The following is a 27,982-nucleotide window of genomic DNA, read 5'->3' as shown; positions in this document are numbered from 1 at the left end:
GATTTTGGGAGTGAGAGACTAGAGAATGCCAAGATAGTGAATATACTCTTGTTAAATGTATTCGCTTGTAAGATACAAAGTCTAGTTTAGATAATGGGGGTTTGACAAGGGTGCACATGTAAAAACAAGAACTGTAATAGATGCTCTGGTAGACCTTAGTGTCAAGAATTCATAGAAATACCTCACTAGCGATGTAACTCAACTTTTCTGCAGTGTCATATTCAATATGCATCTCAGTGTATCTAATCTTGGTTTCAGAGATTTTATCACCTGTTTCTTGTTTTGTTTTATTATCCTCTGCTTCATGCTTTCTCTGTGCTTGTCACATTGACCTACTCATAACTTCAGCTTAGTAATAGTCCATCCTGTCCTCTAGGTTGTTTCTACATTGGTAATCTTTTAGTTTCTGCTCCTCTGGCTTACTGGCTGATTCTCTTCATATTCTACAACTTCTTCATTTTGGTAATCCAGTAATCTGGATGACCCAGTTTGACCTTGGGTCTTCACATTAGACCCCTTAAAAATATGCTTTTTTTTCTTAGGTTGTATATTCCCACCAAGTCCAATGAAACAGAGTTATATATATCCCTACATAGAGCTGCCCCATTATAAGGACAGTTTCCCTTAGAAAAAGTGATGAATATGATAAATATTATAATTATCACCTCTGGAATATGTTGTAATAATGTAACTAGTAAAGATAATATCAGGGAAGTGGTAATGATAATGTAGTCAAGACCTATTTAGAAGACAAATCTGTAAGTCTTTAGTTGGTTTTATGATGAGAGAAAAAGAAGACTCCACATAGATTCCAGTGATTCTAAATGACTTGACTTATGTGATAATAGGCAAACAATTGAAATGGGAAAGATGGAGGAAAAGCAGTTTTCTGAGTCAGCATGGGGAAATCATGAGTAGAGTTTTGAACACAGTAAACTTTTTTGTTATCTGTGGGGCATACAGTTATATGTATGAAGTTAAAATTCTTCCATGAATTAAGTCCTAAAAAGAGAGATTTGGTTGTATAAACAGACCAGATAGACTATTGCTTAAACTAGGAGTGTGAATGATATTGCCATTGGAGAAGAAGAAAAGATATATATTTTTAAGGCAATAACATTGAAAAGGCAGGCAGAGAGGGAATACAATACTGAAACTAGAAAGAAGCAGAAAGACAAGTCAGATAACTGACAAGTGTCTATTTTACTTAGCAATTAGATGCCCTTGGTGTGTTAGCAGGAAGAGTTTTAGAGATGTGTCGGGGCCAGAGTAAGATTCTTGTTGGTTGATGAGTATGTGGATGGTGAAGGTATAAGAACTTAAATCTGGGCTACTCTTCTGAGATTCTTGATGGGAAAAAAAGAGCACAATAATTAGACAAGAACGTTCCATCAAGACATATTATTTTTTATTTTTTTGGGTGAGAGAATGCTTTGCCCAGGAGGAGCTGGTCATTGCAGCCACTGCTGGAAGGAGGAACAGATAAACTCAAACATCTGAAGTCATGCATTACAAAGTTTAGAAAAGTTTAGAAAAAAAGTAAGACAGGGAGTTTTAGATGTTAACTTAGATGTTAACTTTTTAATGACAGTTGTCATACAGCCTCAAATCTTTCTAATCTCTAAGAATAATAATAAGAAACAACAATAAGTTTCTTGTTGAAAGCAAAATAAATATTCTCCAGTATTTGTTGGACTACTTAGTAGTCCAATAGGGTTACTAGCTATCAGGGTTACTACTAGTAACCCTGTCAAAAGGAAATGCTATTAACTTAGTTTGACTTAACTCCTCTCCATGTCCCTTATTCTTAATGACCTCTTTACTTTGTTAGTATCTGCAAACCATTTGCTTAATAACTTCATCACATTGTTTTTCCACAAAAACATAGTCAGTATAGTTGTTCATAGTTTTCAGAATCCTCTATTCTCCCTTGTTTTGAAGAATTGAACATCTCTCTTTCTATATTGTTTTTAATGTTATTCTCTATGATTCCAAGGTTCTCTGCAGTAGTTCTGGTAACTCTTGCTAATTCTAAGTCTCCTGGAAGTTTTCTGTATCTGAAAAATAAACTAATTGAAAATCATTTGATCTTTCTTCTGATCTTCCCGTGTATCCTGGGGTCTAGTATCTCCTTAAGCATCTCTGTGAACTATGTATTACAAAATAAATGATAGCAGCTGAATTAAACATACCATATCTTCTTAGCTTCTAAATTAGTTTTTTACCTTTATAGTTCTTATGAAAAATGTATTAATTTTCTTGGACTAAAATATATGCTTTCAAACTAAAATTATACCCTTGAAGGCTATTGTAATTAATACATATTAGTCATATATGTTAATGCAAATTTATTAGTGAAAAGTATAAATAAGGAATAATGTTAAAGCAATTCAATTTAGTTTTATTATGAGCATTATCTTGTTCTGGTCAGTTTTCTTAAGGGTCCTCCAAGAGCTATAATTTAAATGATTATTTTGCAATGGTGACTCTAATATTCTAAACCAACTAAGTTGTCTATGTGGGATCTGATCTCTTTTCTGAGACGGTAAACAGCACAGATTTCTTTTCACGATCAGCTATATTTAAAGAGAGTGGATTCATTCAGGCACACTGTAGAAGATGCTAAGCAATGTAATTTAAATGAAGGGAGGGGGAAGAGGGGTTACGATAAAATATTTTGTATTGTAGTCCAACTGTCATTGTCTGACCAAATCTGTGGTGGGTGTTGAAGTATACCCATCTATCTCCTCTTTGAGAAGAGACTAGGACCACTTTAGGACCAATGGATTGCTGAGAAGTAAGTTTTAAAAAGTGCATCTTGGTGCACAGAGGATACAAATTAGAATAAGTTTGTAAATGATGTTTCAAGTTTAAATTCCTATTCCAGAGCAGGCTCTGCAGTCAGCATGTTTTATAATATAAGCATTTAGGTACTAGCCAGTTTAGATTTATTACTCATCCCATTGTCTGCTGCAAAGACTGAGAGAATTGATGAAGCTATTTTATTAGCAGTGCTACGTATTGAGTGCTCTTCCGAAGCCTCCTTTTATCACATTTTCAAAATCATTCTCTAATTTAACAACGACATTAAGAGAGCTCTTTTATTCAGTCCAATTACGTGGAAGCACACTCATTTTTCTAAGGGGTTAATCTTTAGGGATGAAGCAGATTATCAGCTTTGAACCAATTTAAGTAGAATCTCCAGAAACAAAGCCAGGACAAATAACTATTGGCAGTTCACAGAAGGCATTCTATGCCCACTGCTCTGCTGGATTCCCTTAAAGTCAGCTTTCTTGTCTTAATGGGAAACACCTGGGGTCCAGAACGTAAGAAGACAAATCAAACTAACTATGCTTTGAGACACTCAAACTAAATTATGGAAATAAAAATCTCGTCGTAGCATTGCCAATGTCCCTCTTTCCCTTGAAACAGATATTAAAGGGAAGCTGTTTTGAAAGTATTCATTTCCCTGAGGCATTTCAGAGCTCTAAACATTGTCAATGAACATATCAGCCAGAAGACAGGTCCCCCAGACCCCATGGCCATTATTTCAGTGGCCCATTACATCATTTTAAAAGAGCAAGCTTGTAGAAATAAATGCAAATTCATTTCATCTCAAACTTGGAAAATCATTAGTATATCAAAGAGACATAGAAGGTATTTTCTTTTACTTATCCCAGACAAGTTGTTTTACATAATGTGACTTTTTTTCCCCAAAGGACAAGTTTACTTATTTACTTTTGAAATGGCTAGAGAAGCATTCGAGTCGGAGTTGTGATCTGATGGAAAAGGGATGATGTCTGCAAGATACCTTACAATAAATGTGATCAAAATCAAAAAATTCTGCATTAAATAGAAACTCAAAGGATGAAAAGGAGATCTTTGAAAAAACTACATGCAGAACAACAAGGAAAGAAGAGGTTTGTTTATTAGGGTAGAAGTGATGTTATCATTAGCCAGAAGGTAAAGTTGCTATCTTGCTTTCGTCTTTTTCCAGAAGAGAAATAGCCTTCAAATTGGACATTGTACAACACAATTTTTTTCAGAGCAAGGACGTTTTTCTGAGTCTAACATTTGCAAGATACTATTGTAGAAAGGAATAGTGGGCACCGTAACTTGATTACCTTTCTGAGTAGGAACGAGAAAGAGTAAAGAGAAGGGAACATCATACATAAAGCAAGGTTTATGAACTCAAATGCCCATGGAGGAAGGTGGTGAAGGGTGGCTGTTATGCAACATAAATTAAGTCATCCAGGTGTTTGGAAAACCCTTTCTCCTAGTTTTTTTCTCTGAATCATAGTACCATACTGCTATTATCCCCTTGCTTTTGAGAGGTATATTGGCTCCTAACTCTGTAATACATAAAGCAACAGATAGTAAATGGCAATGATGAGCATACAGTCTCAGCCTTTAAAAAAATAAAAATAAAAAGGATATTTGGATATCATGGCAAACTGGAGAATATGTTCTTTTTCTAATAGAGGCAGTTCAGGTACTTATCACCACTTAAGTATGTGGCCCAGGATCTGCCCTGTCTTCCAGCCTTGCAAGAGAAAGTGGAAATCCAGTTTTAATGAGGAATCTCATACTTTTTTAAAATATTATCATTTGTTTTTTTTAATACATATTTTGATGAAGATAAATATTTAAGTGTATTTGTTTATTTGTATGTTTGTTTATATCACAGAATAGGTCAACACTGAGCACACCAAATAACATCTCTGTGGACCAGATAATTTCTACAGGCATTTGTCACCACTGGGTTTGTACAACTAAAGGGGGCGGGGGATATTCTGAAATAAAGGCTGCCTATTGACCTGGCTCCAAAGATCTGACAACTATCCACTTGGAAAATTTCTAGAATGCCTGGATAATGAAGACTTGCTCCTTAAGTAGTACAAAGAAATACAATAGTTGGATTAATAAGAAGCCTAATTCTTCCCCCTTTTCCTGAATTTGTTCAGCTTTTACATAATCACTTAAACCTATTCAGTAAAGAATAATTTAAATATTATTGGGGATCTAGTGTGCTTCCACGTTGGAGAAAGGCAAATGAGACAGGATGTAGAATATGGTACAACCTCTGTCCTTGGTCATGAAAAGGCATTAGCGGTAACCACTTGGTAGACTTCTAAGCTCTAAGGAGTATAATTTGAACGGTGGCTCAGCTGAAGATACATCTTTTCTTAGATTTTCCACTCTCAAGAATATATCTGGGGAGAAATAAAATATCACAGGGTAGAATTGCTCTCAAGAACACTATCGGATCTTACCATTCACACTACTCTGAGATGCTTATGTGCATCTCCTTTGGTCCTCTGAATGGTTAAAGCCATCCATAGCATGGCTTAACATGGCTTAATAAATTGCTTCCAATGACACTGCAAGGAACTGACATCCATATATCCCTTAGTGTTACTGATACATCAACCCAGCAGGATCATTCCTGGTAAAGATATTACCTTTTAAAATTGTATACTGGATAATGCAAAATAACATCAAAAGAGGTAGCATATATGCCAATAAAATGGACAACCTGGAAGAAATGCACAAATTCTTAGAAAAGCACAACCTTCTGAGACTGAACCAGGAAGAGATAGAAAATATAAACAGACCAATCACAAGCACTGAAATTGAAACTGTGATTAAAAATCTTCCAACAAACAAAAGCCAATGACCAGATGGCTTCACAGGTGAATTCTATCAAACATTTAGAAAAGAGCTAACACCTATACTTCTCAAACTCTTCCAAAATATAGCAGAGGGTGGAACACTCCCAAACTCATTCTATGAGGTCACCATCACCTTGATACCAAAATCAGACAAACATGTCACAAAGAAAGAAAACTACAGGCCAATATCACTGATGAACATAGATGCAAAAATCCTCAACGAAATACTAGCAAAGTGAATCCAAGAACACATTAAAAGGATCATACACCATGAAAAAGTGGGATTTATCCCAGGAATGCAAAGATTCTTCAATATATGCAAATCAATCAATGTGATAAACCATATTAACAAACTGAAGGAGAAAAAACATATGATCATCTCAATAGATGCAGAAAAAGCTTTTGACAAAATTCAATACCCATTTATAATAAAAACCCTCCAGAAAGTAGGCATAGAGGGAACTTACCTCAACGTAAAAAAGGCCATATATGACAAACCCACAGCCAACATCGTTCTCAAAGGGGAAAAACTGAAATCATTTCCACTAAGATCAGGAACAAGACAAGGATGTCCACTCTCACCACTATTATTCAACATAGGTTTGGAAGTTTTAGCCACAGCCATCAGACAAGAAGAAGAAATAAAAGGAATTGAAACTGGAAAAGAACCAGTACAACTGTCACTGTTTGAAGATGACATGATACTATACATAAAGAATCCTAAAGATGCTACCAGAAAACTACTAGAGCTAATCAATGAATTTGGTAAAGTAGCAGGATAGAAAATTAATGCACAGAAATCTCTGGCATTCCTATACACTAATGATGAAAAATCTGAAAGAGAAATTAAGGAAACACTCCCATTTACCATTGCAAGAAAAATAATAAAATACCTAGGAATAAACCTACCTAAAGAGACAAAAGACCTGTATGCAGAAAACTGTAAGACACTGATGAGAAATTAAAGACGATACAAACAGATGGAGAGAGATACCATGTTCTTGGATTGGAAGAATCAACATTGTGAAAATGGCTACACTACCCAAAGCAGTTGACTGATTCAGTGCAATCCCTATCAAAATACCACTGACATTTTTCACAGAACTAGAACAAAAAAATTCACAATTTGTATGGAAACACAAAAGACCCTGAATAGCCAAAGCAATCTTCAGAAAGAAAAAGGAAGCTGGAGGGATCAGACTATACTACAAAGCTACAGTAATCAAGACAGTATGGTGCTGGCACAAAAACAGAAATATAGATAAATGGAACAGGATAGAAAGCCCAGAGATAAACCCACGAATATATGGTTACCTTATTTTTGATAAAGGAGGCAAGCATAAACAGTGAAGAAAAGGCAGCCTCTTCAATAAGTGGTGCTGGGAAAACTGGACTACATGTAAAAAAATGAAATTAGAACACTCCCTAACACCATACAAAAAATAAACCACCAAATGGCTTAAAGACCTAAATGTAAGGCCAGACACTATCAAACTCTTAGAGGAAAACATAGACAGAGCACTCTATGACATAAATCACAGCAAGATCATTTTTGCCCCACTCCCTAGAGAAATGGAAATAAAAACAAAATAAATAAATGGGACCTAATGAAACTTCAAAGCTTTTGCACAGCAAAGGAAACTGTAAACAAGACAAAAAGGCAAGTCTCCGAATGGGAGAAAATATTTGCAGGTGAAGTAACTGACAAAGGATTAATCTCCAAAATTTACAAGCAGCCCATGCAGCACAATATCAAAAAAAACAACCCAATCCAAAAACGGACAGAAGACCTAAATAGACATTTCTCCAAAGAAGATATACAGATTGCCACAAACACATGAAAGTATGCTCAACATCACTAATCATTAGAGAAATGCAAATCAAAACTACAATGAGATATCATCTCACACCAGTCAGAGTGGCCAACATCAAAAAATCTACAAACAGTAAATGCTGGAGAGGGTGTGGAGTAAAGGGCACCCTCTTGCACTGTTGGTGGGAAAGTAAACTGATACAGCCACTATGGAGAATAATATGGAGTTTCCTTAAAAAACTAAAAATAGAACTGCCATACGACCCAGCAATCCCACTACTGGGCATATACCCTGAGAAAACCATAATTCAAAAAGTCATGTACCACAATGTTCGTTGCAGCTCTATTTACAATAGCCAGGAGATGGAAGCAACCTAAGTGTCCATCGATGGATGAATGGATAAAGAAGATGTGGCACATATATACAATGGAATATTACTCAGCCATAAAAAGAAACAAAATTGAGTTATTTGTAGTGAGGTGGATGGATCTAGAGACTGTCATACAGAGTGAAGTAAGTCAGAAAGAGAAAAATACCGTATGCTAACACATATATATGGAATCTAAAAATAAATAAATAAATAATGGTTCTGAAGAATCTAGGGTCAGGACAGGAATAAAGACACAGATGTTGAGAATGGACTTGAGGACACAGGGAGGGGGAAGGGTAAACTGGGACAAAGTGAGAGAATGGCTTGGACATATATACACTACCAAATGTAAAATAGATTGCTAGTGGGAAGGAGCCACATAGCACAGAGAGATCTGCTCGGTGCTTTGTGACCACCTAGAGGGGTGGGATAGGGAGACGCAAGAAAGAGGGGATATGGGGATATATATATACGTATAGCTGATTCACTTTGTTATACAGCGGAAATTAACACAACAGTGTAAAGCAATTATACTCCAGTAAAGATGTAAAAAAAAAAAAAAAAAACTGTCTCAAAGTATAAATAAAAAAAGTAACAGTAATCCCATTTATGGTGACCAACACTAGGTATTATCCATATTTTAAATATTTTCCAATTTATGCATTAAAAAATGGCATTTCATTTTTAAAAAAACTTCCAGTGAGTTTGAGCATTTTTTTCCATATAAAATTGATTATTACAGACAGCTTGTAAGAATTAAAAAAATAATATAGTGACCACTAGGAATCAATGAATCCTCCCTTAAGTTTTGTGATAAGATTACTAATTTACAATATCAAGAAAATGAACAATGTTTCCCTGCATTTAACAATTTTTTGCAGTATCTATGTTCACTTTAATGGTAATGGTATGTGATTTGAATGATAACATAGTTCACTGAATAGGCAGCTGTTAGTGAAAAACAAACAACCCATATCCTAGTGATCATTAGAGCTACGCAAAATAGCAATACTGCTAATTTGGCATTTTTATTACACAGTGTGAGAGAAAGTGTTCAATGTTTATTTTAAAATATTTTTAAGATATTCAACACGTTTTCCATATAAAAAGTAAGCATTAAAATATAATGTAAAACAATAAATATTAAATGGTGCATCCTCCTTTAAAATAATTTTAGCATATAATTAACAGAAACTAAAGTATTATTAAAAAGAAACTAAACCCTTTATAAACAGAAAATTTAAGTAGCCATGAAAAATTGAAAAAAAATTAAATATTATTTAACCTTATTTTAGAAGTCTTTTTCATTTCACTAAGTGCATCTATGGTATTATCATTGAATCCCAAGTATATGTTTGTGTACATTTTTGATGCTGCAGATAAATTGTTTCCAAATCTATTCTTGCCTGGGGAATGTTGAAGGGATATTTATAAGCTAACTCCAAATAGTTTCTACTGATTTCTTTATCTTCAAATAATCCCATCTCTTATTTGATACACTGAAAAATCTTTTTGAAAAAGCCTTTTGCTTTTTTTGGCAGGAATGGATGTGTACTGTAGGTGTGGTTTCAAAGAAACCATTTCTAGTCCAGCCTTCTTTAGTGTCATGATGTATATGTGAAAATTCTGATGCAGAGCTACCTGTGTCATTTTCAAGACTGTCATGTTCATATTTCACTTGTTTAGGTAGCTTTGAAACACAGTAAAAACTATACTTGGCACATAAACTGCTTTGTTTGTCATTTTCTTCCTCTTCTTGAGGATTTTGAGGTATAGAATAACTCCTCTACTCAATAAAAAAAAATAATGCAGTGTATAAATCTCTAACAATGTCTTAGAGATTCTTAGGATTTTAAAAAATCAGTTTTTTTACACTTGTATCTACAAATATCATCTTCAGTGCTTTTGAGTAGCTGGATTCTCTACTGGTAGGTGGGTGTAACACTGCACAGAAGCCTTAATTTTGAGAATGCTTTGTTCTGTCCTGGTGAACATTAAAAGAACATCAGGCTTTTATACAAGAACATTGAATTCTGTTGTTAAAAGTTGTGATGACCCAAGCCTGGGAAAGAGAGCAAATATATTTAGTGTTTCTTTTTTTTTGAATTTAATTTATTTTTTTTATATAGCAGGTTCTTATTAGTTATCCATTTTATACATATTAGTGTATATATGTCAGTCCCTATCTCCCAATTCATCACACCACCACCCTCCCCCCGCCGCTTTCTCCCCTTGGTGTCCAAACATTTGTTCTCTACATCTGTGTCTCAATTTCTGCCCTGCAAACCAGGTCATCTATACCATTTTTCTAGGTTCCACATATATGCATTAATATATGATACTTGTTTTTCTCTTTCTGACTTACTTCACTCTGTATGACAGTTTCTGAAATGAGATTAAATGCAATCTGTCTAGGTTAGACTTTAAATCCCAAACCAAAGGGAAACAGGATAAGCTTAGCTGTAAATAATCACTTGAGTTTAAATATTAGTTTCATGAATGCATAATGGTGTCATCAATTGACATTAAAAATACCGAGAGATACAAATGGATAAGACTAATCCAACAACTATTTAGTTACTGGAATATCATGGCCAATTGTAAAGAATCCCTTTGTATTTTTCACTGATCAGATTACATCACTTTGTTTTATGTTGTAATTGCTGACCCAAAATACACCAGACTGGCAACTTCCTGGACAGCCAGTCTATGAGAGGTGTTAAAAATCAATCCTTTGGAAATAGCCAGAAATATGGTTCTAGTTAACTCTGGTTTGCACCAGCAACTGCTAACATAACTGTCAAAGAGGAAAATGATACAGTGCCAGAGCATGTAAGACATCTCTTATTTGAATCTGAACATGTGACAGGAAAAAAGAAATATTATTTATAATCTCCCATTGCTTTCTAAGACTGGTGAGTTGTACTAACTCTGGTCTTTTGTTTGAGCATTCACCCACAGAATCATCGTCTTCATCCTAATGGTCTCTGGCACTCTTAAAAACAGTAGTGGGGTGCAGTGTAGGGTGTTGGAAATTGAAGCAAAACAGAACTAAATTAGTTTGACAAAAAAAAAGGGGAGAGGGATTTGGGAGGTAAGAGATATGAATGAAAAATCAGAGGTAGAGAAAGACAGGCATTAGCTTAGAAAGTTGAATAAAGTAGGAGAGAGAGAGGAAAACTGGTATCAGCAAGGCTGAGAGAAGACTTGTCTGACTGGGCAACTGCGCAGGAAATACTGTGATGTGTTCAGGTTATATTCTTTTTCGTTTCAACAAATCTTTGAATCATTAAACACCACTCTTTAGTGAGTGGAGGTTACTTTGGGGAGAGCTCAAAGAAAAGGGCAAGGGGACCACTGACATTATTTCCAAATATCAAGAAAAGTGATATATAACTTATACTAATTAATAATGTTTCTCCCTATCTCACAAAGTAAATATTAGCTAATACTTTTAAAATATCAGAGAGATGACAAATAATAGGTGTGCCTGGAGCAACTTGTTCTGATGGTGACACGGCAACAGGTAGAATATTGATAAGCTAAAACACTCTTAAAAGAAGGCTACCCCACTAGTAGAGGGTCTTAAAATCATGATAGGTAAGGGAATGAAGCAAAACACTTCCTGGTCTGAGGTTAAAAACTGGAAGCTTTATATTCAGGGAAAGCACAGGTTCCGTGCTGGCTTTGTGTCACCTTGAATATCTGTAGAAGATAGAACTGGGGCCAGTGGAGGTCAGTGGTGGGAAAGTGAGACTGGTTTTAATATAAGAAAGAACTTTCTATTGGGATATGGCCAACAATAGAAGTTACTTTGGGAGATCACTGAAATCATTCAGGTAAATATTGGGTATTGATTCCTTGATTGTTATATTAGACCCATCTGGCCCACAGAGCCTCATGGTACAGTTAGAATCCTATGTTTATAACCTTTAGTTTTCCTTTCATCAAATAGTGAATTTGATCAATTCCTTCAAACTGTGGTTCAATTAAGAGAAAATAAATCATGCATTATTGGGTTCTATAAAGGAAAAAAATTCTTATGTGTCAACCAGTTATCTTAGCACCATTTTGATAATGAAGCATTTCCAATATTTAATTGCTTACATGATTTGAACACATAACTCATAACAAAACAGAAATGAAATATGATCTAATTAACTATTCACCAGCAAGCATAACTAAGAAGAAGGAACCAAAAATTTTATTTTGAAATATAACTTCAGAGTTTTGAAGATCAAGTTTATTCTTAGAAAGGATGTAAGGGAAAAATAGCATGAGAGAAAGTAAGAGATAAAGAGGAGAGAGGAAAGAGAAGAAAGGGAAAGGAGAGGGAAGAGATAAAGAGAGAAAGGAAGAGGATGGGGCAGAGTCAAGTGTGAATATGTGTTCAACTTCTCACTCCAATGCCTTTCAGCAGGAGGACTGGAAGAGCAGTGAGAAAAAAAAAAAGATTTATTTTTTAAACATGTGCAATTATGGAGAAAAGGAAGAGGATGGGGCAGAGTCAAGTGTGAATATGTGTTCAACTTCTCACTCCAATGCCTTTCAGCAGGAGGACTGGAAGAGCAGTGAGAAAAAAAAAAAGATTTATTTTTTAAACATGTGCAATTATGGAGAAAAGACCACGACATGCCAAAATGTTGACAAAAAGCAGCCCCAAAATTCTGGCTAGGAGGATTATGAAACTCCAAAAATACACCAGACTGTGAGAACTACCACCTACATTTGCAATGTTTTACAAGTTAAAAATGTCACAGCGCATAAAAATAGCTTTTTCACCCCTGCGGACTGGTGGTTGGTGGTTTAACTTGAGAAGCAGATTGCTGCTGTAGTTTGAATAGCCTGAATATTCATTCACAGCGCGGAGACAAAATGAAAAATGGCTTTCATCAGACTTTCCTTGTGTCCAGGAAACATATTTAGTCTCCTGTTTCCCTCAGTCTTTTTAGGGAGAAAAAAAAAGAAAAAAAAAAGGGAAATATGTCTGTTTTCAGAAATGATTGTAATCAATCCTCTCAAATCCAAAGTAATTGTGTCAGTTTTTATCATGATTACCTAAAGGTCTTTTCATGTTTTCTGTTTCGTTTCTTTCTTTCTTTTTTTAACTAAGCTGGCTAGGAAAAGTAAAATATGAAACAATGTCACACAATTTCTTAAGAATAGACTGATTCCTAAAATGTACTGTGAAACCTGAACGGGCTTACTTTAAAGGGTTTAGTTTTTCTGTGTTCAGCACAGTAGCTCCCTGTTGAAAAGCTTCCAGCTTTGATCACTTATCCACAAACAAAAAGGGCTCTCTTCCAATCTCCTTGCGTTCTCTCTTCAGAGGGCTCGCGCTTTCTCTTGTGGATCTTCTGCTTCACAGTCCTGGGGCATTAGTAAACACCAAAGGTGTCCCAAACATATGGCTAACCACAAGGTTTCCGTGTGGGGTCTGGCTTTGAGTGTATCTGATGATTACACATTTCAAATACAAACCCAGCTGGTGATTCCCTGAGCCTAGCAGGTTTCCATTTGGCTCCAAATGGTCTGGGAATGGATTTTCCTGTTTGAGGATTACCCATTTCTGTAATGGCCCAGTTTCTGTACCTTTGACCCTTTGTCACCTCCAGATCCTGGGGACCAAACTGCAATGACAGTTCATTCCACTGTTTAGGAGCTGCAGCAGCCCAGCTGAGGCCAGGTGGGCCTGCAGGAGCAGGTGAAAATGACCTATTATTAGAAACAGAAACATATTTTTAAATAGGCTTATATGTTCAATGCGCCACTGAAGGTTTTTATTTCCTTCTTGAACTTTTTTTTTTAACTTGTGGTTTTCCTTTTAACCCTGATGTTGGTTCACATAATCATAAAATTATTGATAGTGGAGAGTTGAAGGACTCATTTTTTATTTTGCATTTTATCAGAGGGAAAAGCTAAGAAACTCTTTGAAGGCTGTAAAACATCTGGGGTCCCATAAATGTTTCCACACAGTGTAACTTGGTAACAAGTTATCTTTCTTTATCCCTCTTTTTTTCTCCCTATCAAAACAGATGCCCTAAGAGTAGATTGTGTCCCTCTTATTTGCCTCATAGACCTTTCTAATTTTAATACATAGATCCTATTACAATTGTAATTATTAGGTGTGCAATAATGAGCAGGGGTTATCTGTTTAAAATTTGTCTTCTCCACTGAGCAACACTTTAAGTGTTGGTGTCAGTTTAAGGGATGGTGTCAGTTGTGTCTTATGTGTATTAGTTGCTAGCAGCATCCTGGTTATGTTGAAAGCACTCAATAAGTATTTGATGAATGAGAAAATGATTGAATATATGAATGAATGAATAAAAACCTCAGTAACCTTTTCCTTAACTTTCTAAATTATGACAAGGCATATTTTCAAGTGACTTTCTGGATCAATTCAATAAATCTTTCTTACTTAACGTAACTCGGTTGGGCAATCCACATTGGAAAACCAAGAGACCTCAGATCTTGCTCCTCTCTGAGTTCCTTCTTTTCCTTTAACTTTCGTAGCTCTGAGTAAGCACAAAAAAAGGGAAAACTGAAAGGAAATGGCAGTGGCAATTAGGAGAAGAGCCTCAGGGTTTGGAGAGAGGAAAGTGAGCAGAGGTGGCTTTCAAGGTTGAAAAGTCAGGCTTGGCTTTAAAGAAGTTGGAACTGGTTGAAGTGTAGACCTTTAAATCTCCCCATTTGCAACAGAAGTCTCCTCTCTGTGGGACTTTTCCTTTCTACAAAGCTCTCTATCTAAACCTTCAGCTTCAATAATTGTCTGGGTACCTTCCTAAAAAAGCAATTCATCCTCTGGGTTATTGTTCCCACCTTCAGAACATCTCTGCTCTGTGTCTGAATACCGAAAGGCCTTACTCTTTCTAGAAGGCATAGAGAGCATAGAGAAAAGAACTTAGGCTCTAGAATCTGAGCATCTGAATTTGAGTCTCTGCTTATTGGTAATTACCTCATTTTTCTTGCCTCCCTTTTCACATCTGAATGCCCACCCAGTCCACTTTTTTTTTTTTTTTTTTGGTGGAGATAAGGTACTGAAATATTTCATAAATCTCTGTACAAATCTGTTTTTCCTCCTCCTCCTAATAAGTCACTTGATAAATAAATATGCCCTAAAATATTACTGGATGGCTATGCTTTATTCCATCCATAATCTTCTAAGGCTTAAAAGCTTTGCCAAGTTATTTTTAACAAAAAACAACAAAAGCTGCTGTTTACTAAGTGCCAACTGTGGCTAGGTGATTGAAATAGCATTAATTACATTTGAATAATTGTTTTCTATTTTATAGATTTGGAAACTGAAACTAGTAGGTCATGTGGCTGCATTTCAAACCTAGATCTGAGTATAAACATCATCTTCTTAAATCCTCATCCAAAAAGAATTCTCACTATTTTTTTAAGAAATTCATTGGTTTAAAAATTTTAGATACTTTAACAGTCTTGTGGGGTAAAACAGTAAAAGACATATAAGTCTTGTGGACAGGCTTCCAAAATGTTTTTAACCTTAGAATTGTATTTAAAAAACTGCACATATGAACAAAATTTGCATATAATTTCATGGGCTTTATGAACTGATTTAAGCCAATCCATGGATTTTTGGCTTAATAACCCTTGCATTAAGGTATTCTGAGCCCCATGACATAAAATTCCTTTATATTACGCAGCTAGCTTGAGGCTCCCAGGTCAGATGGAAGGCAGCTCATTGCGGCTCATGTACAGCTAACCAGGATTTTTCATCAGCAGTACTGTTGACATTTTGAAGCTGTATGATTCTTTGTTGAGTCTGTTTTCTGCATTGTAAGTTACCAGCATCCATGTCCCCTCCACCCACTAGATGCCAGTAATTACTGACCCTCTCTTGTAAGACTATAGATGTCTCCAGAGTTGCCTAATTTCTCCTGGGGGAAAAATCTCCCCCAGTTGCAAACCACTGAACTTAAACCTGGGTATCAAGGCAGTATGATTAAGCAGGAATCACCCACCATTGACATTTGGAGTTTCTGGATTTATGAATGTTTCTGTTTACTGAACCTTTAAGGCTTAACTTGCCAGAGGTGTGGGTCCTTGGAACTGCCAATTTGATTAGTTTTATTTTTCTCTCCAGTGGCAGACTAGGTAAGGACTAGTGAGGGCTTAGGTACAACCATGCTCACAACTACTTCTAGCTAACATTTCACCATTCAGAGATCCATTTTAGTTAGCAAACTCATTTTTAGAATGTAACCCCCTCCCCAGGGGAAGATTAAACCATATTGCACCTAACTATGATTTTCCTAACTAGGCCTTGAAAAAAATTTTTTCTTTGAAAGCACTAGTTTTAGTTCAAACCATGAAGGTAAAAGTTAGATGTGTTGTATTCTAGAACCTAAGGTCTTTGTGTTTCTGATGCAATGGGATGTGGAAGGCCACTGAAGTGGACATTGCTGATTTTGCAATTGTGCGTAGTATACTGCCTAAAGGAATGACTGATAGGAGGATAGTAGTGATTAGTTCCAGCATCTCTGTCCCGCCCCCCCCCCCCCCCCCCCCCCGCTTCTGCTTTCTATTCCTTCTAAGTAGAGAAGGCAGGGATGCCGTGGACAGGGGAGAATGGGAGTGTGTAGCAGAAATAACTAAACATGTTGTATGAATTAATCTCATTTACTTCTTACCTCAAAACTTGAAGTAAAATTCTCATTTTGCAGTTGAGAACACAGAGTCTTAGAGATGTTAAAGAACCAGACTAATTTCAAACATTCATTCATCGTTAGAATCAGGATCTGAGCTGAGGTCTGATGCCGTAGCTCCTGCTTTTCTCCTTGTTTCCTCTCTCTCCCTCCCTATTTTTGTCCCTCCTCTTCTCTCTCCATTTTCCCCCTCTCGCCCTCCTTTTTCACCTCTTCTTCCTCCTCCTTTTGTTCCTTCCTTGGCAGTCTTTTTTTTTTTTTTTTTTTTTTTTTTGTGATACGCGGGCCTCTCACTGTTGTGGCCTCTCCTGTTGCGGAGCACAGGCTCCGGACGCGCAGGATCAGTGGCCATGGCTCATGGGTCCAGCCGTTCTGTGGCATGTGGGATCTTCCTGGACCGGGGCACGAACCCGTGTCCCCTGCGTCGGCAGGCAGACTCTCAACCACTGCGCCACCAGGGAAGCCCCCTTGGCAGTCTTTTTGAAGGTAATATTTGATAAATAAAAATACAAATTTATATATAAAATATAATAAAGCCCCACGAACCACTACTCAATAATTAAGGCATTGTCAAGGTAATCGTTACTACTTCCCTTTTTCTACCTCTCCTCTAGAGATGCTATTGTTTTAATTTAGTGCTTATCATTGCCTTGCCTTAAAATATATATTTTTTTAATATATCAAAACCAGCTAGAAACCTTGGGCAGAAACTATTCAAACACATAGGTAGGTTAAATAGAATCACCAACTTTTTTAAGTGAAATTTGTTCAGCCCTAAATTTCCCATCCTCAAGCATGTACCAGAAAATGTCATACAATATGATATCATTTTTTTTAAAGTTCACAAATAAGAAAACTCGATATTGTGTTCCTAGGAGTCATCCAGGCTTAACATGCAGCTAAAGGTCATTTCATTGTTACTTCTCTAAAACACACTGGCCTTTGAATATGCCATGTTAATTTTTCCCATCCATGAGCACTTGTGTGTATGTTTCTTGGCTCAAGAAATCTGTATCTAGGTATATTTTCTAGTGTGCAGAGCATCAAACTAGAAGTAGTATTGATGGGTTACAGAGTATGAGAACATGAAACTCTACATGATGCTGCCAAACTGTTTTCCACGAGAACTTTTTAAATTTATACTCCCACCAAGAACGTCTAAGACTCTGTATTGATGTGCATCCTCTCCTCCATTTAATGTTTCATACACTTTGCCAATATAGTGGGTGTGCAGTGATATCTCATGATGCTCTTAGTTTGGATTTTTCTGATTGCAAATGAAGTTGAACATCTTTTCATACACTTATTTGCCATTTGAGATCACTTTTCTGTGAAAGCACTGCCAATAGTTCCAGCCATTGATACTTTTATTCTTTTTTCTTATTGATTAGTAAAACATTTTGGATTGTAATACTTCGTCTGATTTATATTTTACAAATATCTTATCCCAGTATGTGGCTTTTTTTCAGTTTTCAGTAGTGGCCATGAATTCTGCTTCTCATACTACATCTTACCTTCTCAGGAAGAACAGCACTTTTGTTCAAATTCATCATGTCTAATTGTTTTTCTCTATCCTTAACAATTTTAGAGCACTGATTAGTGTATTTCTATTTGGGGTTTTTTCTTACCTTCATTTGTACTCAGTTGTAATCTATAGTAAGTACAGAAATGATTTCACTTTATCAGGGAGTTGGAAACAAAGATGAGCTGGAAATATGTGCATTTCAGGGAATGAAAAGTAGGAGGTGGGGGCCAGAGTCCTTGGTTTATAGAGCCAGATGGTAACAACTGGACAGTTAATTTTTAGAGGCAAGACCAGGTGTAGGAGGTAGAAATTGGTCTCTTTTGTCAAATGCAATACACAATAGGTAAGTTGTTTGCTCCTGGTTCTATAACTCCTTGTTTCAGAGACCAAGTCAACTGGATTTATCTCCTTCAAATCTATGTTTAACTCTCCCCACAGTGTTGGAATTCTAATAATTCAAAATTGATTAGAGTTAGTAAACAAAATCCCCAGGTAACCAGTTTTTGTGGCCTTTGCTTACTTACTTCCAAATGCCAAGTCTGAGGAGAAGAGTCTGTTTAATTTACACCTTAGGAATAGGAGCTTTACTTGGGGCTTGAAGAATTCCACTTAAATGGAATTCCACTGAAATGTGTGAGTGACATCTGGGAAGGAAAGAAGAAGCAATATTTTATAATCCTAACCAGACAGAAGACTTGGGCTATAGCTACTGTTTATTGAAGAAGTGGAGGCATATATGTCTTCCTTGAAATTTGAAAAAGTGTCTGTTCTGGCCAACTTTTCCTGTTATTTCAGATTAGGATAGGAATACTTTAATTGACTGGGTAAAATAAAAGTGATTATAGTTATTTACATGCCTGCTTAACATTTATCTAATAACCATGTAGCAGAAAAATGAGTTTTCGATATTGTTAAACATGCATCAAATTATCTTCTTGTCTGTTTCATTTTGTTATGATATTAACGTGTGAGCAGTATATTTGGGTTTTAGATGAGCCCAGTGATATGGGTGAATGGCCCACAGGCAGTGCAGCAGGGTAAAAAATATATATATATATATTAGATTTGGGGAGAAAATGTTAAACTGCAAGGTCAGGAAGAACTGGATTGCAAACCAGTCTGTAACAATCTCCAGCTTTGTGAGTAGGGACAACTTAGTCTTTTGAGAGTCACTTCCATAGTGTTTAAAATGGGTCTAGCATGTAGCTTCCAGTGGTGCTGTGGAGCTAAGGAGAGATTTGTATGTAAAGTATGACATCAAGTAGATGCTCAAAAAGCTAATTATAATTTATTTATTACTGATTTCCTTATTTTTAATCTAAATATTTAGGTTCTGTTAAGGTTTTTTCCTTCATTAAATAAAGCAGTAACCATCTAATTCTCCTGCCCTGATTATGAGAATGAGGCGTTTTTCAGGTGAACTTGTAGACCCTTTTGAAGCCAGGATAGGATTATAGCTCTTTAAGATGTAAAGTAACATTTTTTTTTCTTTCGCTAATCTCTGTGGGAAAGATTACTGAGAGTGTGTGCTGAGGAAAAAGAAAGCAGTTTTTAATAGATCCTTTAAGGTTTACAGAAATGACTGATGATTGTTTAATTGCTGAATCTTAGAGAATTAGCTAGAATATAATGCAATCAATCATTTAACCAACATTTGTTGAAATACCATGGGAAGAGCATGGGCTTTAGAATCAGATAGGACTGGGTTTGAATCCTGGCTCTGTTATTTTCTGTTTGTTCAAACTTGAACATATTATTTTACCCTTTGAGAGTAAAATACATTTCCTTGTTTATGACATGGAACCTACTGGGAATTTTAAAAATAATGCATGTGAAAGTCATAGTATAAAACTTGAAAAAATGTAGGCTCTTGATTATATGGTAGATACCATGAGAATAATAATGATGGTAATTGGTTAAATGTGGAAGTATAATATCACAAAGATAAATAAAAGACAAGTTTTCCTCAAGCAATTCGAGATATTATTCTGGTAAAGAAATAGTCAAAGTATAATTGGAGATATGCTAGAATAAGCCTATCTATCTATGTACAGAATGTTGTAAATTCATGGGGGAGAGAGTTATAAACTGATGAATTCGGTATAAAATAATGGTAATTTGATGGACAGAAGAAAGTAAAAATATTATTGGCAGTGGAATTACATTTTTAAAGGCAATAAGGCAAGGAATGGTAACTATAGGAAACAGCAAGCCACATAATATGGTTTTGCGTACTCTAACATTTTACCCTCAAAATTTAGTATACGTAAAATTACATGGAATAATTCTTAGGAATGCAGTTATCCATGCATATATACATCCATCCATCCATTTATAGTCTTCTAAATCTAGGTTTACCTCATTCAGTCTAATATGAAAAAATAATTGGTATTTCAGTAATCATGTATAAACTAAGAAATGACTGGAATAAACTTTATTTTATTAAAAGTAGTATTAATTTCTTTCTTTACAGAGGAGCCATAATCGTCATTTTGAATGATTTTGTGATCTTCTAATACATACAGGTATATGGAGGGCAACTAGGAGAAGGTGAAGTCCCCCTGGTTAATCATTCTCTCCTATTTATTTGTTTGTTTTTAACATATAACTCCTCATTTGTATTTCTTCTTCTTTACCTCTCATCTTTCCTCCTTTTAAGGAAGCGTTATATTTACTACACTGATGCTTCTACACAGAGAAATGTTTTCACTAGCATTTCATTTCTATGGGTCATTCCCTTTTGAAATGCAAATATAACTGCAAATGGTCATACATTAAAGATTCATTACCAATTCATACCTAGGTTGGATGAATTTATAAAATCCTTTTCTGTAGGCTATCCAGATAAAGCAGCTCCCTACATGTGGTGTGTTAAGGACCAAGAGAAAAAAAAAAAATGGTAAAAGAGGGTCTAGAGTTGCTCTTTGTCAAGGAAGGGGTGACAATTCTGCTAGTACTCTGTATAGGGTTCTAGTGTGATTACCACTAGAAACCACGATGGACATTAAACATATTAAAAATATACCAACCTTCCTAGTTAGGGAAAAGCAAATTGAAATAATAGCATGCCATTTTATAAAAATAAAGCAAAAACACATCAGATAAGAAAAGTTAGCAGTATTAATGTATTTCCAGCGCTGTTTAGAGGAACATTAGAAATGCTTGCTTAAATAGAGCTCGTGGGAATGTAGTGTAGGGGAGAAAAATTCTTCCTTTACGCTTTTTGGTTCACTTGCTTGGACTATTAATTAAATTGACATAAAACAGAGTAACAGGAGAAAAACAAATTTAATTACATATGTACGGGAGTCTCATAAGAATATGAGGCCCGAGGTCAAGTGGGGCAATTGAGGCTTATATGCTATTCTGAGATAAGGAATGGAATGGGGTCCTGGGGCTTCAAAGGGGAAGAAGGTAATTCACAGGACAATGAGAAGAGCAGATGTTTAATAGTTAGATGTTTGCCCTGCTATACAGATAGGTCATTCAGATAAAAATAATCTCTGGTAATAGGTCTCTTTCTCTGAGTCAGGTCCCCTCTCTAAATTCTTTAAGGCAGTTAATGGAAAAGATAAAAGTTTTTGAGTCTGTTAGGTCTTGTTTGCTTTCAGCTCAAAATAATCTACATGCCAAGTGGAATATTTGGGGGTCATGATTCTGCTCCCCTTCAGTAGAATGCTACAAGCATTTTAGAAAGTAACTTACTAACATCTATTAAAATTTAAGTATGAACACATTTGTGAAACAGCATCCCTACATTTAGGAGCTGTTAATGAAAATATAAATCACAAATGTAGAAGATTATATATGTGAAGGTATTTAATACATTAGTGTTTCTGTTGGCTCCCAATCTAGAAGCATGTTGGGAGTCTATTGATAGGAAGTGATTAAAAAGTTAACAGTTGGGCTTCCCTGGTGGCGCAGTGGTTGAGAGTCCGCCTGCGGATGCAGGGGACATGGGTCTGTGCCCCGGCCCGGGAAGATCCCACATGCCACGGAGCGGCTGGGCCGGTGAGCCATGGCTGCTGAGCCTGCGCGTCCGGAGCCTGTGCTCTGCAACAGGAGAGGCCACAACAGTGAGAGACCCGCGTACCACAAAAAAAAAAAAAAAAAAAAAGGTTAACAGTACATGTCCGTGAAGAAATATTAGTCACCTATTAAAAGGATGAGTTGGATCTACATGTATTGACCCAAAGGAATGTCTGTGACATAACTGAAAAGAGCAAGATGTGGAGTTCAGGATATAGAATGTTGTGATCTTTAGATAAACAAGTTCTGGAGAGATAGCTACTAAGCTCTCATAACTTTGGTTACTTCAGAGTAGTGGGGTTGAGAGTATGTCTGTGTACTATTAGTATTTTTATGCAATTGTATATTGCTAAGGTTGATATGAAAAAGTGTAACATAGTATAACACAGAGAATGAGTTTTGGTAAGGAAGGTGAAACCTACTGATGATAGAGTTCAGGATAGCCTGTTACAGATGACACATATATGAAGAGTTAAGACTCAACTGCATGTCAAAAGTTGGCAATTGAATTTGGCACGCTCAATATTTGTTGGCGCCCAGAACTAGAAATACATTTTTGACTAATTTCTTACAATATTTATTTTTCTTTAAAATTAAAGCCTTTCTTACAAAAACAGGGGGTTTTTGCCAAGAAATTTGAAATTTTCAACAGAAATTCTGGGAAGCTAGAAGTCTCTGGGTAATGTATGAGTCACAGGGAAGGAATCTATCACTATCTGGACAAAGCTTTTCTCTGAAAACATAAGCAGGGCAATAGGTCATGGGCAGTCGATTACTTTATTTGTAATGACATAAGTAAATATTAACAGGACTTCTCTCTTCAGAATAATTGATGACTAGTTAAAAAGAAATAATTATACATTTATCATTCAGAGCTTTAAGGGGTCGAGTTTACCCTCTCCTTTTAGTCTTTCACCGTGCCTTTCTCAGAGGTAGATCTTACAGAAAAGGTTTTCTGGGAACTCAAGAAAGTGAGAGGCTTCCTAATAAGGAGTCACATTTTATATTCAGGGAAGAGAAAGATACTGTGCACTGAGAAATTCTCATTTTTATCATTTAATTTAATAGTTAACACTTAAATCAGAATCCTTTCCCACAAAATCTTGATATTAATTTAATCACATTAATTTTTCTTGTTCATCATGTCACACTTTTCCACTCATTTGTATATTCCATTCAGCATATATTTGTGGATCACCATACCTAGGAAAACATATTTGGAATAAAATAAAGGACAATACGTCCCTGTCCTCATGGAACTTGCCTTTTCTCAAAATGCTTATCCAACTAATCTATTTATATATCACGTGGCATCTGCATTCAGACTCAATGACATGACTTCAGAATATCTGCCCTTTATTAATTCACTATATTGTTTCCCTCTAGCTGATATTTTACAGTATTGAACATAATTTTTAATCTGGAATTTTCATGTATTTAATAATGCCTCATTTAATCATTTTATCTGCCTATTTTCTTTTTAAATTCCTGTTTGTTAATGAAGAAACTGAAGCTTTGATGGGTTAAGCATCATTCATTTATTACTTCATTTGAATTATGAGTGCTTACTAAGGCACTGGGCTTGACATTGGGATAATAATTCAATGTAAAAGTTATAGCCCACTAGGGGAAGACAGAAAAGGAAACCAGGAGTTAGATGCTATGATAGAGACAGGGCCAGCTTCATGCATATGCACCGTGTGCAGTCCCACAAGGCCATGTGCTCAGAAGACCCTGTGCTTGGTTTAATATTCTGTTCTCACTGTCTGGAAATTCTTAATTTTATTTTCAAACTTGTATTTTTTATGTGAAGTGTATTAGAACAATGGAGGATGCATGTGAGTATAGGAGATACATGCAATATGCATGTCTGCTGTCATTTCTTGCCTCTCCATTGACATGTAGCATTTATGATGCCCCGAACACAGAATCCTGTGGTGGGTCTATTATGCATGAGAGTTCAAGACTCAGAGAGTACAAGATAACTGTGTTACATCATGACTAAGTAAGTAAGCACACCTAGAGTCCTGCAAAGCCACAGGAACTTGCCTCAGACACAGAAAGGACATCATCTTAGAATGATGTTCTAAGAAACACGAATGATTAAGGGACCTTATCATATTCTTTTTCTCCTGTTACTTCCCTGTGTTAGCCAACCACTTGCTTGAATGTGATGACAAAGAAGTGAAGAGAAAGTAGGGCAACTCATAGTTCCTTCCTCTGTCAGTCCTTCCTTACTCATCAGTAAGATGGAGGTAGAGAATATTAGAAGAATTTGTGTATACCAAAAAGTGTAATAAAACTGAGATTTGTGCAGTGTTTCCATTGTTAAGAACAAAATACACAAGCATGTATAAGCTATAAAATACAAAATGTAATTTCAGTGATTCTACATATGAGTTAAATGCTCCTATATTTTCATTTAAAACTGGCATAGTACAACATAAAGTAGGGTAAAATTTATGCTAATAATTTAAATATTTATATTAAAAAATTAGAATGACAAGTAACAAATTTAAAAAAAATGACAAGTCTAGAGAGAAACAGCATGAAGAAAAGAAAGAAGTCTTGTGTTTTTCTGTCTTTAGTGACAATTTTTTCCAGTTTTGAATGATGGGTCCCACAGTTTTATATTTTACTGAGTCCCACAAGTTATATAACTAGATTTGGATAGAGGAGTAGAAGGTTTAAATTTTCCTGATAACACTCAGTCAGAGCGGCAGAGCTAGTATTCAAGTCTAGACCTAGCTAATTTTAATGCCTTAACCACTATAATATAGTATACATAAGCTTAGCCATGCTCTTACAATGATAATGGATCAGAATGAGGAGGCAGAGAAGAAAGTGGGTCATAGATCATGAAGGAAGATACCTATCTTTCCCCCTTGACAACACTGGTACAAAGCTAACCCTAGAAAAATGGCGTTAGGGACTTCACTTTCACCAATTTACATGTGACTGCTCTAACTGGCCCTGCGGCAAGAGGGAGATCTTTGCATAAAAGTACACTTGTTTCTCAAACTATATCTTACAGGCCATCTTCTCACTCTGTTTGCAAAGAAATCAGGTTCTGGAAGATAACTATGGTTTATACTCTGGATGGATCATCTGTTAATAATCCCCTTATAATAATATATAATATTCCATAAATATATTTATAGAAAACAAATGTATAAAGAAATATTAATAAAGGAAACTTCAAACAGTGGTTTGAACACAAGATATGGAATCTGGAATTCATATGAAAAGTCAGAGAAGAAAGAAAAGAATGCCATTCCAAATGTAACTAGAAGGAAAGTTTAAGTGGCATATAGTTTACTGAAGTGGAATTAAATCAGAATAGAGAGTACATCTTAGTATTCTGTGTTGTTGTTGTTTTGTTTTGTTTTTTTTAAATAGCAACAGTGTTTTTCTTTAATCTCCCCAAATGGTAGCACATTAAAAAGAACAACAGCTCCCATACCATCCTAGATACTATCCCAACATAATCCCCTGGGTACACAACTTCTAGATATTAAAGTTGTGCAACTTTTGACAAGTCTAATTACATTTTATTAATAAAATAAATAAATACTTAAATATTAAATAAATAAAATAAATAAAATGAAATAAAGTACATATTATTAGTTTTAATAAGCTAAGGTACATGATACGGAGTTTGAAATACTCAATGTATACCTGGGTTATTTTCATATTAATTATTTTTGAAAGAGAATTAACCACTCAGGTAAAGAATACAAAGAAAGCTATATATAGTTAGGAATGAAAATAGAAAATGTATGTAATATCATTTTACTTCTTGAATGGCTGAAAGATTTAAAAATGGTTTGTGGGCTTCCCTGGTGGCGCAGTGGTTGAGAGTCCACCTGCCGATGCAGGGGAAACGGGTTTGTGCCCCGGTCCAGGAAGATCCCACATGCCGCGGAGCGGCTGGGCCCGTGAGCCATGGACGCTGAGCCTGCGCGTCCGGAGCCTGTGCTCCGCAACGGGAGAGGCCACAACAGTGAGAGGCCCGTGTACCGCAAAAAAAAAAAAAAAATAATAATAATAATAAAAAAGCTAATCTTAAAAAAAAAAAAAAAAATGGTGTGTGCACTGAATTAGGAAGCAAAACACCAAATCCCGAAACTTTGCTTTTTGAAGTCATTTATTTTAAATAGGTATATTAGATTGGTAGATTAGAGGGAAGCTAGAGATTTAGCAATATCTCACATATTGTTTCCTAAATATGACAGAGAAGTATGAGCTTGTTAATAAAACAAATGGTTGATTTAGTAAGTGCTTAAACTGTACTCCCAGGGGACTGATGAATAAATAGATGTCAACCATTAGAACGTCAGTGGTGTGCCAAGACTGCTGTCTGCAGACACTGCTGACATGCTACTGAGCAGTTTTAGTATATGACAGTCAAGGCTGAAAGAGATCTCAACAGGCTGAAAGAATGGAATTAAATTAATGAGATAAAATCCTAGAGGGATAATTGTAAAGTCTGGTGACTTGGTTCAAAATATTTATTGTGTAAGTATAGGATAGAAAAAAAATAATGTTCCACATTGTCATACTTAGTGGCTTCACTGAGTGTGAGCCTAATATTTGTCAACAGTGAGTTGTTATGCCAAAAACAGCAATCCAATCAGAGCCTTCATTAATAGTAGGGCGCCTAAAACAAGAGAGGGAATTATCCCAGATCAAAGAACAGTGGGGCTGAGTACACCAGTCACATTACATGGGGAGCATTATACTAAAAACATGTCGAATAAACATTTGAAGAAAATGGGAACATTTTGTCTGTAGAAAGATAGATATTGGGGCTGCATGATAGCTGCCTTAGATATTTAAAGGGATCATGTATGGAAAACAGATAAAATTTGACCCAAGTAGGTATATGACTTCTGAAAGGAAATCAGGGAGAAGCCATTTTTGATCCAATAAAAGGAACACATTAATTGGAACTCTTAAAAAGCAGACTAGCCACTTTTCCAGGCAGTGAATCTACTTGCACTGAAAGTATATAAGAAGGTAGTGGAAATTCAAGTTACCATTGTAAAAGAGTCTTTCACCAAGTGACAGATTGAACTAGATAACCTCTCAGCTTCCTTCCAAGTGGCAACATTATCTCAAGAATCAAATTAAGACCAGGAGTTAGGCACCATGGATGTGAATACACAGCTAATATGGCGGTAGCTTTGCCATAATACAAGTTTTATTACCTAAATATACCATTCAGATATGCCTTTTTTTCCTGCTGTGGTACCTATAAGCTATTATTCACTGTCTGCCATGTATTTTAACTATGAAATATCTATTTGAGAAATATTTTACAAAACTGAATTCACAATAAAAATCTTCTTTACAAAATAATTGAAACATATATACAGACATTCTGATTATGTTTAAACTGTGTTTCCTTTCCAGATATTAGTATCATTTCTCCTTTTTTGTAGTCCTGACATTATTTTACACCACAAAAATATATCTTCTGATTAATATTTTAAAAGTCTATGTACAATTTTACATGTTTAATTGGGAAAATACTAATAAAATAAAGTGCCTTTTCCTACTTTTTTTCTCTTCAGAGTTTGTTAGTGTGCTATGATATTAGACTCTGGTATAAATGCTAAAGCTGACTGGATTTAATCAAAGACCTTTTGTTATTTTCATCTCTTAAAAAAACTCACCAAACAGATATGGTCAAAGATTAGGCAGGCGAGTTTATCTGTTATTTTTCCAGCATCTTTTGCACAGAAAGCTGTATGCTTTAAAAATCAAACAGAGTAGAAAACAAGAATATGATTTATCTTAGTATAAATGTAATTTTGATTTGTAGTATCCAATATTGGAAACTAAAAATCACAGATGTATTGTCACATTGGACCAAATTATAAGGTAAACTTTAATTTTAT

General features: G+C 35.6%; 1 long non-coding RNA gene across 1 annotated transcript in view; it reads left to right on the top strand.

Moving 5' to 3' along the window:
• The window catches only part of LOC137210786 (uncharacterized), a 457,872-nt gene that overhangs the window by 38,240 nt on the left and 391,650 nt on the right, over window positions 1–27,982 (top strand). The gene's annotated exons all lie outside the window — the stretch shown is intronic.

This window comes from Pseudorca crassidens, chromosome 2 (assembly GCF_039906515.1).
Source record: "Pseudorca crassidens isolate mPseCra1 chromosome 2, mPseCra1.hap1, whole genome shotgun sequence".
In the NCBI taxonomy this organism is placed as follows: domain Eukaryota; kingdom Metazoa; phylum Chordata; class Mammalia; order Artiodactyla; family Delphinidae; genus Pseudorca; species Pseudorca crassidens.
This window is presented reverse-complemented; position numbering and strand designations above follow the sequence as displayed.